This window comes from Ascaphus truei, chromosome 19, assembly GCF_040206685.1.
Source record: "Ascaphus truei isolate aAscTru1 chromosome 19, aAscTru1.hap1, whole genome shotgun sequence".
Taxonomy (NCBI): domain Eukaryota; kingdom Metazoa; phylum Chordata; class Amphibia; order Anura; family Ascaphidae; genus Ascaphus; species Ascaphus truei.
This window is the reverse complement of record NC_134501.1, coordinates 13,523,197-13,537,648: the sequence shown is the minus strand read 5'-3', so window position 1 is coordinate 13,537,648 and position 14,452 is coordinate 13,523,197. Positions and strand designations below refer to the sequence as shown.

Here is a 14,452-nt window from a genome sequence, read left to right as displayed (position 1 = left end):
ATAGGAACACTGTTTAAATGAAAGGTTCCGTTCCTGAAGGCATTTTAAACACTAAAATACAGCAAATATTTTACGCAGGCAATAAGATATGCAGCACACACATACATTATATAATGTATATACTATATAATATAACATAATAAATAATATATTATATAGTATAATATAATATATAATATTATATAAATATTCGCGTATACACACATACACATAAACAACGTTGCAAAGCGTCGTAAGAGTGTTGGATAAGCTGTTTTGGCGTTGTAAAAATGAACATAGGTATGCATTGCATAGCGTTGGATAAGCCATTCGTTGTAAAACGAAGCGATGTAAAACGTGGAATACCTGTATACTAGAAATCCCCAGACAGATGTAGTTACCTCCATAACTCCAGCTTCCATCCCACTCATACAAAACGAAGCGTTGTAAAACGAGGACTGCCTATACGTGCATAACCGATGTAAATAAGGCATTTGTAACAGGCTCTATAGTCTCCCCAGCTTCGGTACAGGTAGGGAGCCGGTATTGCTGTTCAGGACGTGCTGACAGGCGCATGCGTGAGTTGCCGTTTGCCTATTGGGCGATATGTCCTTACTCACGAGTGTACTTAAAGTGAGTGTCCTTAAACCGGGGTATGCATGCATTACACTTTCTTTTCAATTCCTACTTGTTACCCGAGACTGTTCTCCAGCACGAGCTGAAGAGCAAGACATGTCTCTTTAGCAACAATAGTTCTAAAGCTATCTGCAGTGAGATAAAGTTATCACACTTCATATACCCAAAAATGTAATCTTGTTGTCCTTTAGTAAAATTAAGAAATAAGTGAAAACCTAATCAGGTCAGTTCCTTGGAAGCCGATTTACCAGTTTTGCTGATGTAATTATTCCCAGCAAATGTGTTCATCGGTCATTGTTTAAACCCAGCCATGACCAGATGGGCCAGCAATGCAGTGAAATATGTTACAAGCCCCTCTGCCACTGAGCCATTAAACAAGTTACAGCAGAGAAGGTAGAAGCAGCGCACAGCCAGCAGCGGATTTAAAGATCTGCCGTCCCTAGACACTTAGCTGTGGCGACCGCGTCCTTGCTGCCGCCCTCCTTCTCCTTCCAAATCCCGTTGCCATGGAAATGCGACTTCATGACATCATTTGACATTGGGACATCACGCTATCATGGCAGCGAGACGCTGTGTCACGTCTGCGCCGTCATTTGACGCTGCGATTCGGAGGGAGAAGAAGGGCTGCAGCAAGGAGGCATGTAAGTACCTTCCCATCAGGCCTGATAGGCCTGGAGAGTGCAGCAATTGTATATGGAGCGGACATTTTTGCCGCCCTAGGCCTGGGCTTAATGGAAATCCTGACTCCAATAGCTGTGCGCAGTGGCGGATCACCAAAACTGAGTACATAACCCACACTTTTCATACCCCGCTGGTGCTTTATCAAGGAGTTATTAAACAAATTAGACTTTATTCTTTGTTTTTGTAAGCTAATGATGTAATTCCCAATTAGTGCTTGTCCCAAGAATCATTGGCCGGGAGTCATCAAAATCTATTAAAACCGAGTTAATATTGATACTGGCAAAAAAAATATGTTGTAGCACGTCATATTACCGCAATTTTGTGACCTAAGTCATCAAGATTGCGAAAATTATTTACCATGTGCCATTTTTTACTTTCTGCAATGCGGGAATTAACTCAACCTTTAATAAGGCATTCATTACTGCATAGCGATCCCATCTATATATATTTTTTTGAAAACGTTGTATGTTGGCTGTGCTTATGGGCAATCTGATTGGTCCGTCGGTCTGTCACTCAGCCTCTGGCCAATCAGATTGCTCCGTCAGTCCCCCCGCCCCCCCACGGCTCTCATTGGCCGGTGTGCTCTAATAGTCTGACCCACTCTACACACACACACACACACACACCACCCTCACACTGCGTGCTCCTCTCCAAGACTGTCTACCACACGTGTGCACCAGCCACCGCCGCCGCCACCTCTTAGGCACATCCCTATACACTGGCTGTGGGTTGTGGCCATTTATGCCCCCCATAACAGACTTATCAGTATACCTGCAATGTCTTCCAGGTGGGGGGAGCGCTCAGATCTCGAGATATTATACAGGGAAGAAAAGTGGAAGAAATAATAATAGTGCAGATCAATAAATAAATGTATGTGCAAACAATGACCTCTAAATAGGTCTCACTCACAATGAATGGATTGGTATCAGACGTGTCAGAGATCCTTCTCTCTCTGACAAGAGCCCTTTAATGGTGGAAGCCCTCTGGTATTGGTATTGTTAGAGCTGTATGTCAAGTGGGCTAGATGTGTCCATACATCTGATGCTGGTAATGCTAGAGCTGTATGTCAGTTGGGCTAGATGTGTCCATACATGCTGAGTGTACCTCCCGGGGATGTAGCAAAGAAAGAGAGCACACAATAGTATAGTACATAAGGGTATAATGTAGCACAAAAGACACAATGGTAATGCACTCACATTTGTACAAAGTATACAGGCGTTGGAGAGGACCGTTGGTGGCTCGTGGGGGAGACGCTGCTGATACAATCACTCGGAGATCCTTCCGCATGCGTCACATCCGGTGACGTCACTCCCTGTGACGCGGCGGTCTGGGCGGAAAAGGATCTCTACCGCTCCAATCTCCACAGCTTTCTTGCCAGCACCTCCTCACACTAATTCTCTCCAAACACTGTCCTCCAACAAGTAGAACAGATTCGATTCTACACGTTTCGTAGCGATTGCCACTTCCTCAGTATACCATCTGCTACATTTTGTCTATATGTAGTTACTGGTACATGCTCCTTTACCTACTGTGCCAACTGTTGATCTTACCAACAGGGCTATTTAGCTATTTGGTAGCCGCATTAGGGATATTACTATATTATATTATATATACCTTCAGGCTCCTGAGGAAACCAAGAAGGGTGAAACGCGTAGAGTGAAGTTGATTCTCAGTCAACTCGCCAAACCGGAACTCCCCAACACCGCTGACGTCACATCCGCCTTGCTGGAACGCAGCCGTCAGACGCACGCTGAGGAGAAGGGAAGTAACAAACCCAAAGACACCGGAGGCGAGATCGATTGCGTATCTAAATGCTTTTAACTAGCATATATCATGTGAGTGTATTGTAATACTTTACCTCTTCAATACAGTTTTATTCAGATCGCACTATGTTGGCTTCTCTGTGTTTAACCATTTAAGGCACTTACCCCTACATCATGGTCCAAGCTTATCCATCCTCTCCGAAGAGAACCATTTAAAGATACCTTTATGCACAAAGAGCCTACAGAGGAGAGGGCTTTAACAAATGTACACAGCCCACCCCCCCCCCCCCATAATTAAAGGAGACATGCATGATTTAAAATAAAACCTAATGGGGGGACTTCCGGAGACGTCACCCGGTATGGACGGGTAGAAGAGGAGCTCCATAGACCCGCGCATTAAAAGACGCAAAAACCCACATTTTTCCCCAAAATTGCCGGGTAACACTTACACCCCCGGATAGCTAAAGAACTAGGCGATGTCAAAAACCAAAAAAGCGAGCAATCAGGGAGTTGCCAAATACTTTTCTCCGTCGCAACGGGCCAGGGACAGCACGATGGAGCCTCAAGATGGCGGCGGACCGCATGGCGCCACGGCGCTTTCAGGGAAAAAAACCCAGCCAAAAGATCGCACCCCAGCAAGCCCTGATCAACCCATAACCAGGGCATACTTGGAAGAACTCCTGGGGGCTATGGCAACGACGCTCCAATCCTCCTTTCAGACTGAGCTCAGAACCGCAGTGAGCGACATAAGGAAGGAAATCTCAGGGCTGACAGAGAAAACAACTACCCTGGAGAAAAACTCACTGAGTCTCAACAAAGACAGAGTGAAGCGGAGGAAGAGATAGGCCGTCTAGGAGAAGAGATCACCCTCCTTAAAGAAGCTATGGAGGAGCAAGAAAATCGTGACCGGCGCCAAAACATCCGCGTCCGGAACGTACCGGAGTCGGTCGCACAGGATCAACTCCGACCATACCTCATGGAGCTCTTTAACCTAGTATGCGGGGAGCTGGAGGAGAAAGAGCTCGAAATGGATAGGGCTCATCGTGCCCTAGGACCTAAATCAGACGACCCGAGGCGGCGTAGGGACATTATAATAAAGATTGCATAAATACACATCAAAAGAAAAAATAATTGCGGCCTGCCGGGACCTGGGGGAAATAACCTTTCAAAACGAAACTCTCCAAGTCTATAACGACTTGTCAAAGGCAACGAGAGACCGCAGACGTGAATTAAAACCTTTAACCAACCTACTCCGCGAGAAAGGAATCCAATACAGATGGGGATTCCCTTTCAAACTCACAGTTAACAGGAATGGAAAGTTCCTGTCCATGAAATACCCCGTGGACATGGCCCCCTTCGCAAAAGCATTAGGTCTAACTCCACCTCAAACGTGGATAACGACCAATCCTACCGCTGAAAATACATCAGGAGACCCCCCCCGAACATCGGAGAGAATTGCGGCCCAACACCCTAGAGAAAAATGACAACCGCCGCGGCACTCAGAGAAATCCCCCCGGACAGACCCGGAGGGGGGAAGAGCGCCCCCACTTACCTTGTTGGTCCGGGGCCGCACTGGAGCGCGGGCTGCGGACCCCCATGGTAATCCGGCGCCAACCTCCACTCCCAATGTGAAGTCACGAGGCGCCTGTTCTCGAGATGGCTCTGAGGAGACTTCGAGGAGGGGGGACGCCTCTGCTCATCGTTAAAATCATCTTACCAGACCAGAACAGCACCAAGAAGTAAGCCGCCAACTTCTAGGATGAGCTGACACAGAACACCGCCCTTCAAGTTGGTTCACGAATCGCCTACTCCTGCGATGACTCAGAAGAGGATCCCGTCCGCCGACGGTAAGACCGGGAAACCGACTGACTCAACCCGGAGCAGTAGGATCGCTGATCTTCTAACTCCGGAGCATAAGAGGAATTTAGATCCCGGTTTTGCCCCCACCAGCCTCAATCTCCGGCTTTTCGGTCCCCGCTTTAAATATGATCTCCCTCCCCCTCCTTTTGCCGGTTTCTCCGGTCCCGTGGAGCGGGGCTCTGGGTTGGGGGGAGGGGGGGGGGTCGGTGTCGGCATCCAGCCTTTCCGCCAACGATCCATGGACCCCGTTGCCACAGAGGACTCCCCAGTCTGTGGGACTAGGGGCGGCTAGGATACCAGGAAGACGGACCACCCAGACTGAATCAAAGAACTTAAAATCATAAGTTAATAGTGATGATCCGGAGGTCGTGAGTAGATTAAAATAATATAACTGTTATATCTCAATTAACACCTTGCTTCCCCTCTATCCTTCCCCCCCCCCCCTGTAACCCAGACACGCAATCGCCCCCCCCACCCCCTTCCCCCCTTCCCCATGCATTACCCCCCCCTCTTCCACCCCTCCCCCCACACACTCGCATGTCCCACGTGTCCCCCCCCTCCTCCCCCCCCTTTTTCTCCCCCTCCCTCTCCCCCCTATTCCCCCCACCCCCCCCTCATCTCCCCTTCTCTTCCACCTCCCCCTCCCCACCCTTACTAGCAAACCCACCTATCACCCTACTTAAGCACAAAAACAATGGGAGAAACATACTAAGAGGAAACGAATATATAAAATAAAGTTGTATTAATCTTATTTAGTCACAAAACGATTCACAATATATCTTTAGCGCAGAGTTACACAATAGCTGTGTTATATAGAAATGGGAGATGTCTGAAATGTTTGAACTGCAACCAGTCCCACATCCTACCCCCCCCCCCTCTTTCCCTCCCCCCCCCCTCCCCTCCCTATACTCCCTATGTAGAGTTACATAATAGTTGTGCTATACAGAAATGTGAAATGCTTGGGCCGCACCTAGGCCCCTCCCCTCCTACCCCTGCTAACAAGCCTACCTAGTACCTCACCTAAACGCAAAGATAAATAAGAGGGAAAAACACTAAGGAGAAAACAAACATACGAAAGAAAGTCGAACTTATCTTGTATGGTCACAGAATTGTATAAAATATGTTTTCGGCACAGAGTTGTATAAGAGTTATGTTACACAAAAATGTGAAGTGAAATATTTGAAATGTTTTAATTGCACCTAGACCCTCCTCCCCCTCCCCACCCCTCTCCCCTCCCCCCCTTTCCCCTCTCCCCCCCCCCCTTCCCCCCCTCCCCCCCTCTAAACCCTTCCCCTCCCCCCTCTCCCCCCCCCTTCCCCCCCCTCCCTCCCCCCCTCCCCCCCTTCCCCCCCTCTCCCCCCCTCCCCCCCCTCCCTCCCCCCCCTTCCCCCCCTCCCCCCCTCCCTCCCCCCTTCCCCCCCTCCCCCCCTCCCTCCCCCCCCTCCCCCCCCTCCCCCCCTCCCTCCCCCCCTCCCCCCCTCCCTCCCCCCCCTCCCTCCCCCCCTCCCCCCCTCCCTCCCCCCCTCCCCCCATTCCCCCCCCCCTCCCCTCTTTCCCTCCCCTCTCTCCCTCCCCCCCCCTCCCCTCCCTATACTCCCTGTGTAGAGTTACATAATAGTTGTGCTATACAGAAATGTGAAATGCTTGGGCCGCACCTAGACCCCCCCCCTCTTACCCCTGCTAACAAGCCTACCTAGTACCTCACATAAACGCAAAGATAAATAAGAGGGAAAAACACTAAGGGGAAAACAAACATACGAAAGAAAGCCGAACTTATCTTGTATGGTCACAGAATTGTATAAAATATGTTTTCTGCGCAGAGTTGTATAAGAGTTATGTTACACAAAAATGTGAAGTGAAATATTTGAAATGTTTTAATTGCACCTAGACCCTCCTCCCCCTCCCCACCCCCCTCCCCACCCCTCTCCCCTCCCCCCCTCCCCACCCCCCTCCCCACCCCTCTCCCCTCCCCCCCCTCCCCACCCCCCTCCCCACCCCTCTCCCCTCCCCCCCCTCCCCACCCCCCTCCCCACCCCTCTCCCCTCCCCCCCCCTCCCCACCCCCCTCCCCACCCCTCTCCCCTCCCCCCCTTCCCCTCCCACCCCCCCCTTCCCCCCCCTCTCCCCTCCCCCCCCCTCCCTTCCCCTCCCTCCCCCCCTTCCCCCCCTCTCCCCTCCCCCCCCTCTCCCCTCCCCCCCCTTCCTCTCCCCTCCCCCCCCTTCCCCTCCCTCCCCCCCTTCCCCCCCCTCCCCCCCTTCCCCCCCCCTCCCCCCCCTCTCCCCTCCCCCCCCTCCCCCCCCCCCTCTCCCTCTCCCCTCCCCCCCCTTCCCCCCTCCCCCCCTCCCTCCCCCCCTTCCCCCCCTCCCCCCCTTCCCCCCCCTTCCCCCCCCCCTCCCTCCCCCTTCCCTCCCCCCCCTCCCTCCCCCCCTTCCCTCCCCTCCCTCCCTCCCCCCTTCCCCCCCCTCCCTCCCCCTCTTCCCCCCTCCCTCCCTCTTCCCCCCCCTCCCCCCCTTCCCCCCCCTCCCTCCCCCCCTTCCCCCTCCCTCCCCCCCCTTCCCCCCCTTCCCCCCCTCCCCCCTTCCCCTCCCCCCCTCCCCTCCCTCCCCCTCCCCCCCTCCCCCCCCCCCCCTCCTCCTCCCCTCTCCTCCCCCCCCCTCCTCCTCCCCTCTCCTCCCCCCCCTCCTCCTCCTCCCCCCCTCCCTTCCTCCTTACCCCCTCCTCCCCTCTCCCCTCCCCTCTCCCCCTCTCCCCTCCCTCCTCCCCCTATCCCTCCCACCCAAGGAAGCGAGCATACAAAAGAAAACGGAAATTGTTTTAGTTAGATATTTAAGAGGTTACTCCACTCTCACAACGCATAGTTACAATATGGTTGTCTTTTTGAGATGTGAAATGTTTGAATTACTTGAAATGTTCCTATGCCTTCTTTGCTTCCCCACACACATGGACTGGGGGTCTATACTAAATGGGTTAAGTAAATTCTATAGAGGGTCTGGACTCCTCTGACCTCCAGCGGTTGACGAACCCGGAATCACCCCCAAGGGACCCACCTGGTCCAAATGCCGGCCGTTCTTAAGGCTGGTGAAAATATGTTAAGGCCTTTTGTGGGCCTTGTTACAACCTATCTCTATCTGTTGACCCTGTCCCAGCAGATCTCCGCCCCACCCCCACCTACCCCTTCCCACGCCCCCCTTCCTCAGCTTAAGATATCTATTCTAACCGAAAAAAACACACAACCTCTATACCTTCAGAAATTTAAACCAGACTCAGAGTTACTGGATCATGGCCTCTCAAGTGGGAAAGAGAAGGCCTTATGGTATTATCCAAAAAAAAAAAAAGAACCCAAATGGCTAGCCAAGCCACAATTAAATTAACCTCACTCAACGTAAAAGGGCTCCAAAATAACCGAAAAGGAGAGTAGCACTTCAAGATATGAAAAGATCAGGGGGAGACATCATATTCCTACAGGAGACCCATTTCACATCACAAGACCCCCCAAATTTATTCAAAAAAGTGTTCCCAATGTGTTTTTGCGCATCGTTTACTAGTAAAAAGAGGGGTGTAGCTGTCCTGATCAGACAGGGCACCCCATTTAATCATATCAAAACAACGGCGGACCCAGAGGGTAGATTTCTAGTGGTATATGGCTCCTTAGCGGGCTCAGCAATCGCTCTGGTCAATGTATATGCCCCGAACGAGAATCAAACAGAATTCCTAAAGAAAGTTTTCTTTCGAGGGCATAGACCCGGGATATCTGTCATCGATGATAGTGGGAGGAGACCTAAACATGGTCCTTAACCCTACCGAGGACAGATCAACCACAATGGGTCCCCCCCGCGCACAACCCCCTCCCAGATCATAGGGAAAAGGTTTAGGGGAATCTTAAGCGAGTTCTCACTAGTGGACATATGGAGGGCCCAACATCAGGGCCAGAGAGACTATACTTTTTACTCAGCACCTCACCAGACCTACTCTCGAATAGATCACTTTTTGGCCACAAAAAATGTGGTGGCGGGCGACATCCGACTCCGACATAGGACCAATCACATGGTCTGATCATGCCCCGATTACCTTAACCTTGACGACCCCCTTTGAAAAAACAATAAATTACTCATGGAGACTAAATGATTCATTACTCAATCATCCTGAGATAGAAAGAGAGATCAGAGCCGCTATTCGGGACTATTTTTTTTTTAACTCAGGATCCGTCTCCTCACCAGCAATCCTGTGGGAGGCCCATAAGGCAACCATTAGAGGGAAATTCATTTCTATCGCATCCCACAGGAAAAAAGCCCGCCAAAAATTAATAAAGGAGCTTACGGATAATATCAAAATAATAGAACAATCTCATAAAATCAACCCCTCAAAAAAAATATATAAAACATTGACAACAGCCAGAGTAAAACTTAGACAAATCCAGCTGGAGGATGTTGAGAAGGCCCTCAAATGGACTAATCAACAATATTATGACAAGGGGAACAAGGCAGACAGACTTTTGGCGACTAAATTAAGAGGGGTACATAAACGGTCCCAAATCACGGCAATCAAGAGTAGGTCTGGTGAAATACAACATAGTGATAGCAAAATAGCAGCTGAATTTACAAAATTTTACACCGAACTGTATAATCTAAGATCAAAAAATGGCCGGCCTGAATCAATAGCATCCGAATTAATAGCGCAATATTTAGATAAATGTAAGCTCCCCACACTAACGGAGGAGGAAAACACAGTCCTCAACGCTGAGATCTCAAAAGAGGAACTGGAAGAGGCGGTCAAATCACTAAAAATTACTAAGTCTCCTGGCCCCGACGGGTTCACTAATGTCTACTATAAGAGATTCTTGCCAGTACTATCCACGCATCTTCTAAAGATATTTAACGATTTCATGGAAGGAAATCAAATCCCCACGTCAATGTCCCTGGCCACCCTGGCCATTATACATAAAGAAGGCAGGGACCCGATGCAATGTGGAAGCTATCGTCCAATCTCCCTGCTCAATTGTGATCTCAAGCTATATAGCAAAATACTCGCAAATAGATTAAACCCCATCTTACCGAGATTAATAGATAGTGATCAAGTAGGATTCGTAGCAGGCAGACAGGCCTCGGACAATACTCGGAAGATAATAGACATTATCGAACATGTCCATCTCACAGAGACCAAAGCACTACTCCTAAGCCTAGATGCAGAGAAGGCGTTCGATAGAATAGACTGGCTATTCATGGACCAAGTTATGTGTAAATTCGGATTCAAAGACGCATACCTAGAAGGAGTCCGTAGATTATATCAAAACCCGTCTGCAACAGTAAAACTACCAGGGGGCAGTAACCAGAGATTTGAGATCACTAATGGAACTCGACAGGGATGCCCCCTATCTCCTCTCCTCTTTGCATTAACCATAGAACCCCTAGCATCTGCAATTAGAGCCAATAGAGACATCAAAGGAATAGAAATTGGACACAGGCAGCACAAAATATCGCTATTCGCAGATGATGTCATCCTAACCCTTACACAACCCCAAACATCCCTACCTAACCTCCAAAAAGAGCTCCGGGACTTTGGAGATATTTCAGGTTATAAAATCAATAATGACAAATCGGAAGCACTAAATTTAAGCCTGTCAGAGCCAGAGGTGAAACTCCTCAAACTAAACTTTAACTATCATTGGAGCTCCTCGAGTATCAAATATTTGGGAGTAAAGATAACGAGGAACTACCAATCCCTATATCAACAAAATTATCCGACTCTGTTCCGGAAAATCAAACAAGATCTAGAGAAATGGGGAGGATATCAGATATCATGGATCGGGAGGATGATATCAGTTAAAATGAACATACTCCCTAGATTATTATATTATTTTCAGACTCTCCCGGTCCACATCCCTGGCTCAGAATTAAAGAACATTCAAAAACTAATCTTCCACTTTATTTGGCAGGGTAAGAAACCCAGAATCACCAGGACAGTTCTTTTGGCATCAAGGGGGAGAGGAGGACTTGGTGTTCCAGACATCACAAAATACTACCAAGCCGCCCAATTGCGACAGGTAGTAGTTTGGAACGCCAACCCAAACCAATACTGTTGGCTAGATATAGAATCATACTATGCCGGGACGCCTTCACTGCCGGCTTGCCTTTGGTCCCTGAGCAGGGAAGACATGCAGAACAGTAAATTTAAGTTAGGCCCAATGAGACACACATGGGAGATTTGGACAAAATGCAAATTTAAATTTAAGCTCACCACACCTCAATCCCAACTCATACCAATTTATAAAAATCCGAAATTCCCCCCTGGCTGTGAGCCCAGACAATGGGACCAATTTAAAACAAAAAATATTAGAGCGGTTGCTGACCTCCTGAGCTTTGAGGAGTTCCTGAGTTATCAACACCTAAAAACCAAATATGAAATAGCAAGATTGGATGTCTTCAAGTATCTACAAATTCGGCATTTTATTCAAACTTTATCCCCAACGTTGAAATTTCCCCCTCTCACCAGTTTCGAGCGGCTCTGTAGAGAAACAGGCCACCAGAAAGGTCTTATAACACAAATCTACGGTGAATTGGAAAGGGCCATAGAAGCCCCTACACATGACTATATGCTGCATTGGGCAGCAGAATTGGAAATAGTTATAGACCGAGAGGATTGGGAAAGAATTTGGGAAAATGCCTCAGGAACTTCCATATGTACCACAATCAAAGAAAACATATATAAAATACTGTTTCGCTGGTATCTTACCCCAGTTAGAATAAATCAAATTTACCCCCAGGCGTCCGATTTATGCTGGAGAGGTTGCGGTCAGAAGGGGGACATGGCCCATATTTGGTGGACATGTCCGGAAATTCAAAAATATTGGGGAACAATACAAAAATTAATAGAGGAGGTCACAGACCTCAAAATCCCTATTGACCCGTTGACCTACCTGTTGGCCAGGCCCTTAGAAAATTTGGACCGACCAGCAAGTAAATTAATCTCCTTCATTCTTACAGCGGCTAGATGTGCGGTGGCAGCCGCCTGGAAGAAGGTGTCTCCCCCCTCAAAACAAACGGTAAAAAATAGGGTGCAAGAGGTGATGAATATGGAGAAACTATCTGCCTTCTTGAAAAGATCCACTGACTCCTTTAACAAAATATGGGATCCGTGGCTATCCCATATGGCACCTCTACGCCACTAATCCACATATGGGAGAAAAAAAAAAAAAAAAAAAAAGAGAGAAAGGAAAACCAGGTCAGGGGCACCAATGAAAATAGACTGAGGATACGGGAAGCAATGGGTATCTCCCCCCCCCCCCCCCCCACCCACCCTCCCCTTCCTATTCCCACTCTTACTCTCTGTTTCCATACTCGCGCTCCCCACATAGCCCCTGGAGGGTCAGGGGAGCGGTGAGCTTTCCTCTTTTATTTCCGGTTTCTCTAACCAACAAAAGGAGAAAATCTGTATTAGGCTGTATTATCGTTTGTTTCATGCATACTGTGAATTATCTAAATGCCTAATAAAAAATTTTGAAAAAAAAAAAAAAAAAGTATGAATCTCACAAGTCTAACTAATTAAACTTACCGTTGTCACCGAGGTCACTTTGGTTCTACATGGGACGGACTGTTTAATAGCCATGATTCCAAGAGGGATTATTTGTTGAAGTCTTTGTCATAAAAGAAGAAGTTCCTCTCTCTCTGATGTGAGATGATATCGTACTTATCTTATCTAGCAGGATTTTCAATGCTGTCTGTTTACCCTGAAACTTCCCCTACGACAAAAGTAAACATCACAAACCAGAGACTTCCCAGTGGTGTAAACAATAAGTCACCAGAAAAAATGTTCCCATAGAGGACATGCCGCGATGAAGAGAATGTTTAACCCATTCGGAGGAGAGTGGGACTGGGACATAAAGGAAATGCTTATGTTATCCCTGCATTGCTTCTTCTGATAAAAGAAATGCTGGCAGAAAAGGAAAAACTCCCATATTATTTACGAAGTGGTGCTAGAATGGGAGATACCTTCTGGTGCCAGAGGACACCTAAAGGACCATTAATGTCAGTGGGTCATGAGGTTCCTTCTGGTGCTTGATTGTGTCCTATGGAATGGCACTGCTTAGTAAATATGGGCCATTGTGGAGGTATGAGACAGCATGGAGAGGAATTGATTATAACAGGGGTCTCCAAACTCAGTCCTCAAGGGCCGCCAACAGGCCGGCTGTTATGGACATCCCTGCTTCAGCACAGGTGATGCAGTCTTTGACTGAGCCACTGATTGAGCCACCTGTGCTGAAACTGGGATATCCATAAAAGCCAGCCCTTGAGGACTGAGTTTGGAGACACCTGGATTATAGCAACGAAGTTGTTTGCTGTGTTTGTACTTTGTAATGCGTTCCCAGCCACTCAGCAGCAAAGGGGTTAAATTAAAGGGCCAGCCCTGCAAAACGGAAGCAATGTTGCTTTGGGAGACATCGCTTTAGCTGCCCAACTTACAACCCACCCTGAGGCGGTGGCTTCACAGACTCCACGCCTAGCACATGGCAAAGATGTACTTCTGCTACCTGCTGCTATAAGTCCCTTTTAGGTTTTCATTAACACATTCTTCTCTGACGTTATCTCCACTGATAAAGCTCCCAGGTTGTCGGAACACACCTCTTGAATAATGTATATTACATTCCTCTTGCAGTGCTACCAATATCCTGTTTGCTTCTCTAGCTGCAGCTGCACAGGCAAGCGAGTGCTTAAGGGATTTCTCAACAATAACAATAATCCCTCTGCTGGCTCGTTATGCTTAAATTCTATCCTACTTTCCCCCTTTGCATTCCTCGCTTTGAGCACTGCAGATTTAGTGGTCTATAGCAGGGCAATGTTTGAGCAAAAGAGAGGGGCATTTTCATCCTTCACCTATTTATCAAAGCATTTTGCTCCAGTTTTGCCTCGTCTGCGCCAGCTTGCACCTAGATAGAGGTTTCTTCAACCGCACGCAGGATTCAGAAACTCCTTTTGATTTATATTATCATGTTATTTGCAGGTAAATATTGGGGTAACACGTTTTTGGGGATGACCCCTTCGTCAGATGCAATGTGATACCAGCTGCAAATAAAACTGAGTCGGACAGAGTCTATCAATCCTGTGTGCGGCAGAGGAAGCCTCTTCCCTCTATCTTGATAATATGTATGGCAGCAAAGCGGTCCCTGCCTAAACGTTCAGGCAAGTACCAGCTACATAGCAAGTCGAGGGAAATGGAACAAGAAGAGAGTGCACCTGTACCAAACAGAAATATTCAACTTGCACCTGGGGGTGAGTCAGTAGGAGGAGTTGGGGACAGGGCTGCCGACATGGCGAGAGAGCCGGGACAAGTGTCTCAGGCCCGGTTGCTGTGGGGGGCCCGGCTGCCGGTCCTCTCGTTGCAGCCGGGCCCGGCTTTCGCTAGCTGTGGGCCTCCCTCACTGACTGTCCCACGCCGAGCTTCTGATGCTGGCGTGTGCCGGGCCTCTCTGGCGTCGGCGCGTGCCGGGAGTTAGTTTTGCTCAGCTTTTCGGCATGCACCGGCATGAGGGAGATGCTTGG

General features: G+C 48.7%; 1 long non-coding RNA gene across 1 annotated transcript in view; it reads right to left on the bottom strand.

Annotated features, from left to right (window-relative positions):
- The window catches only part of LOC142470222 (uncharacterized), a 57,137-nt gene extending 44,459 nt beyond the window's left edge, over positions 1-12,678 (bottom strand). The window contains exon 1 of the long non-coding RNA XR_012789235.1: positions 12,468-12,678. This is a non-coding gene — a long non-coding RNA (uncharacterized LOC142470222). The remainder of the gene's footprint in view (positions 1-12,467) is intronic.
- Positions 12,679-14,452: the final 1,774 nt, after the last annotated feature.